At 42.2% G+C, this 4,995-nt stretch overlaps 2 pseudogenes; both read right to left on the reverse strand.

Annotated features, from left to right (window-relative positions):
- Positions 1 to 7: 7 nt before the first annotated feature.
- On the reverse strand, positions 8 to 3,559 carry LOC133398983 (neuroblast differentiation-associated protein AHNAK-like; annotated as a pseudogene).
- Positions 3,560 to 3,816: 257 nt separating this feature from the next.
- On the reverse strand, positions 3,817 to 4,746 carry LOC133398984 (neuroblast differentiation-associated protein AHNAK-like; annotated as a pseudogene).
- Positions 4,747 to 4,995: the final 249 nt, after the last annotated feature.

Raw genomic sequence — 4,995 nt, forward strand, 5'->3', positions numbered from 1 at the left:
TTTGGGCCTTTGATGTCCAATTCTGGTGCTTTAATATCGCCTTCGATATTTGAACTGACACATCAACATCACCTTTAAGTTTAGGACCTTTCAGATGAGATCCAGATTTGGCATAGTTATGTTTGGTCCTGAGATTTGTGCATCTTCAGTTGAGGCCCCTTGATCTTCCAACTTGAACTGTCAATGTCAACATCTGGTACTTCAATGTCAAATCTGGACCCTTGATGTCTACTATCAGTTTTTGGGAGAGTGACATCAATTTCAGGGACCTTTACATCTATATTGGCCTTGGGAAGATTGATGCCAATGTCAGCACCCTCTACTTTTGGACCTTTAAAGCCAAATTCTGGCATTTTTGATTTTTGGCATTTCAAATCCCATTTTAGGGGCCTTTATGTCACATTTTGGGCCTTTGATGTCAATTTCCGGCATTTTAATATCTCCTTTGATATTTGGTACTGACACGTCACATCGCCTTTGAGATTAGGTCCTTTCAATTTCTATCTAGATTTGGCATAGTGATGTTTTGGTCCTGAAATTTTTGGCATTTTCAGTTGAGGTCCTTTGATTTTCCAGACTGGGACTGTCAATGTCAACATCTGGTCCTTCAATGTCTAATTGAGGCCCTCAATGTGTCCAATTCAGAGTTGTGGGAGACTGACATCAAGATTAGGGCCCTCCAGGTTTGGACCTTTGACACCAAATTGGGGCATTTTGAATTTTGGCAATTCAAATCCAATTTTAGGCCCTTTATGTCAACAATACTTGTGTTTTTTTAATATCAATTTCTGGTGCTTTTATATCTCCCTCAATACTTGAAGTTTGACAGATTAACATCCCCCTTAATTTGGGGCTTTTCAGATTGAATCAACATCTGGGAATGAAATTTTTGGGTCCTGAGATCTTTGGGATCTTGAATTTAGGTCCCTTGATCTTTCAGTGGGACTGTCAATGTCAAGATCTGGTCCTTCAATGTCCATTTTCAGGCCTTTTATATCCAAATCAGCTTTTGGGAAATTTACATCAATTTCTGGGCCTTTAAGTCAACCTCAGGGACTTTTACGTCAATATTAGCCGTGGGAAGGTTGATCTCAGCATCAGGACCTTCCAGTTTGGGACCTTTATTAAAGCCAATCCTGGCATTTTGATTTTGGGCATTTCAAATCCAGTTTTAGGGCTCTTTATGTCAGTTTTGGGCCTTTGATGTCGATGTCCCGTGCTGTAATATCACCCTCGATATTTGGTACTGACACATCAACATCGCCTTTGAGATTAGGGCCTTTCCAGGTTGAAATCCACATGAGGCATGGAGATGCTTGGCCCTGAGATTTTTGGCATCTTGATTTTGGTACCTTGATCTTTCCACGAGACTGTCAATGTCAAGATCTGGTCCTTCAATGTCCATGTTAGACCTTTAATATCCACATCAAGTTTTGGGAGATTAAAATCAACTTCCCGGCCTGTTAGTCCACCTCAGGGACTTTGACGTCAATATTAGCCTTGGGAAGGTTGATGTCAGCATCAGGACCCTCCAGTTTGGGACCTTTAAAGCCAAATCCTGGCATTTTTGATTTGGGCATTTCAAATCCAGTTTTAGGGCCCTTTTATGTCAAGTTTTGGGCCTTTGATGTCGATGTCCGGTGCTGTAATATCACCCTCGATATTTGGTACTGACACATCAAAATCGCCTTTGAGATTAGGCCCTTTCATGTGGAAATCCACATCAGGCCAGCGAGATGTTTGGGCCTGAAATTTTTGGCATCTTGAATTTTGGTACCTTGATCTTTCCACCGGGACTTTCAATGTCAAGATCTGGTCCTTCAATGTCCATGTTAAGACCTTTAATATCCACATCAGGTTTTGGGAGATTTATATCAACTTTTGTGCCTTTAAGGGCAACCTCAGGGACTTTGACGTCAATATTAGCCTTGGGAAGGTTGATTTCAGCATCAGGACCCTCCAGTTGGGACCTTTAAAGCCAAATCCTGGCATTTTGATTTTGGGCATTTCAAATCCAGTCTTAGAGCCCTTTATATCAAGTTTTGGGCCTTTGATGTCCATTTCCGGTCCTTTAATATCTCCCTCAATATTTGGTACTGACACATCAACATCGCCTTTGAGATTAGGGCTTTTAATGTGGAAATCCACATCAGGCATGGAGATGGTTGCCCTGAGATCTTTGTGCAACTTGAATTTTGGTACCCTTGATCTTTCCACAGGGACTTTCAATGTCAAGATCTGGTCCTTCAATGTCCATGTTAGACCTTTAATATCAACATCAGGTTTTGGGAGATTTATATCAACTTTTGGGCCTTAAGGGCAACCTCAGGGACTTTGACGTCAATATTAGCCTTGGGAAGGTTGATTTCAGCATCAGGACCCTCCAGTTTGGGACCTTTAAAGCCAAATCCTGGCATTTTGATTTTGGGCATTTCAAATCCAGTCTTAGGGCCCTTTATATCAAGTTTTTGGGGCCTTTGATGTCCATATCCGGTGCGTTAATATCTCCCTCGATATTTGGTACTGACACATCAACATCGCCTTGAGATGAGGGCTTTTAATGTGGAAATCCACATCAGGCATGGAGATGGTTGGCCCTGAGATCTTTGGCAACTTGAATTTTGGTCCCTTGATCTTTCCACCGGGACTTTCAATGTCAAGATCTGGTCCTTCAATGTCCATGTTAAGACCTTTATATCAACATCAGGTTTTGGGAGATTTATATCAACTTTTGGGCCTTTAAGGGCAACCTCAGGGACTTTGACGTCAATATTAGCCTTGGGAAGGTTGATTTCAGCATCAGGACCCTCCAGTTTGGGACCTTTAAAGCCAAATCCTGGCATTTTGATTTTGGGCATTTCAAATCCAGTCTTAGGGCCCTTTATATCAAGTTTTGGGCCTTTGATGTCCATATCCGGTGCTTTAATATCTCCCTCGATATTTGGTACTGACACATCAACATCGCCTTTGAGATTAGGGCTTTTAATGTGGAAATCCACATCAGGCATGGAGATGGTTGGCCCTGAGATCTTTGGCAACTTGAATTTTGGTCCCTTGATCTTTCCACCGGGACTTCAATGTCAAGATCTGGTCCTTCAATGTCCATGTTAAGACCTTTAATATCAACATCAGGTTTTGGGAGATTTATATCAACTTTTGGGCCTTTAAGGGCAACCTCAGGGACTTTGACGTCATATAGCCTTGGGAAGGTTGATTTCAGCATCAGGACCCTCCAGTTTGGGACCTTTAAAGCCAAATCCTGGCATTTTGATTTTGGGCATTTCAAATCCAGTCTTAGGGCCCTTTATATCAAGTTTTGGTGCCTTTGATGTCCATATCCGGTGCTTTAATATCTCCCTCGATTATTTGGTACTGACACATCAACATCGCCTTGAGATTAGGGCTTTTAATGTGGAATCCACATCAGGCATGGAGATGGTTGGCCCTGAGATCTTTGGCAACTTGAATTTTGGTCCCTTGATCTTTCCACCGGGACTTTCATGTCAAGATCTGGCCCTTCAATGTCCATGTTAAGACCTTTAATATCAACATCAGGGTTTTGGGAGATTTATATCAACTTTTGGGCCTTTTAAGGGCACCTCAGGGACTTGACGTCATATTAGCCTTGGGAAGGTTGATTTCAGCATCAGGACCCTCCAGTTTGGGACCTTTAAAGCCAATCCTGCATTTTGATTTTGGGCATTTCAATCCAGTCTTAGGCCCTTTATATCAGTTTTGGGCTCTTTGATTGTCCATATCCGGTGCTTTAATATCTCCTCGATATTTGGTACTGACACTCAACATCGGCCTTGAAGATTAGGGCTTTTTAATGTGGAAATCCACATCAGGCATGGAGATGGTTGGCCCTGAGATCTTTGGCACACTTGAATTTTGGTCCCTTGATCTTTCCACCGGGACTTTCAATGTCAAGATCTGGTCCTTCAATGTCCTGTTAAGACCTTTAATATCAACATCAGGTTTGGGAGATTTATATCAACTTTTGGGCTTAAGGGCACCTCAGGGAACTTTGACGTCAATATTAGCCTTGGGAAGGTTGATTTCAGCATCAGGACCCTCCAGTTTGGGACCTTTAAAGCCAATCCTGCATTTTGATTTTGGCATTTCAAATCCAGTCTTAGGGCCCTTTATATCAAGTTTTGGGCCTTTGATGTCCATATCCGGTGCTTTAATATCTCCCTCGATATTTGGTACTGACACATCAACATCGCCTTTGAGATTAGGCTTTTCATGTGAAAATCCACATCAAGCATGGAGATGGTTGGCCCGTGAGATCTTTGGCAACTTGATTTTGGTCCTTGATCTGTTTCACCCGGGACTTTCAATGTCAAGATCTGGTCCTTCAATGTCCATGTTAAGACCTTTAATATCCACATCAGGTTTTGGGAGATTTATATCAACTTTTTGGCCTTTAAGGGCACCTCGGGACTTTGACGTCAATATTAGCCTTGGGAGGTTGTTTCAGCATCAGGACCCTCCAGTTTGGGACTTTAAAGCTAAATCCTGCATTTTGATTTTGGGCATTTCAATCCTGTTCTAGGGCCCTTAATATAAGTTTTGGGCCTTTGATGTCATTTCCGGTCCTTTAATATCTCCCTCGATATTTGGTACTGACACATCAACATCGCCTTTGAGATTCGGGCTTTTCATGTGGAAATCCCACATCAGCATCGAGATGCCTGGCCCTGAGATTTTTGGCATCTTGAATTTTGGTAACTTGATCTTTCCACGTTACTGTCAATGTCAAGATCTGGTCCTTCATGTCCATGTTAAGACCTTTAATAGTCAACATCAGTTTTGGGAATTTATATCAACCTTTGGGCCTTTACAGGTCAACCTCAGGGACTTTGGCGTCAATATTAGCCTTGGGAAGGTTGATCTCAGCATCAGGACACTCCAGTGAGGACCTTTAAAGTCCAAATCCTTGGCATTTTTGATTTTGGGCATTTCAAATCCAGTCTTAGGGCCCTTTAATCA

Source organism: Phycodurus eques, unplaced genomic scaffold (assembly GCF_024500275.1).
Source record: "Phycodurus eques isolate BA_2022a unplaced genomic scaffold, UOR_Pequ_1.1 contig_803, whole genome shotgun sequence".
Classification (NCBI taxonomy): domain Eukaryota; kingdom Metazoa; phylum Chordata; class Actinopteri; order Syngnathiformes; family Syngnathidae; genus Phycodurus; species Phycodurus eques.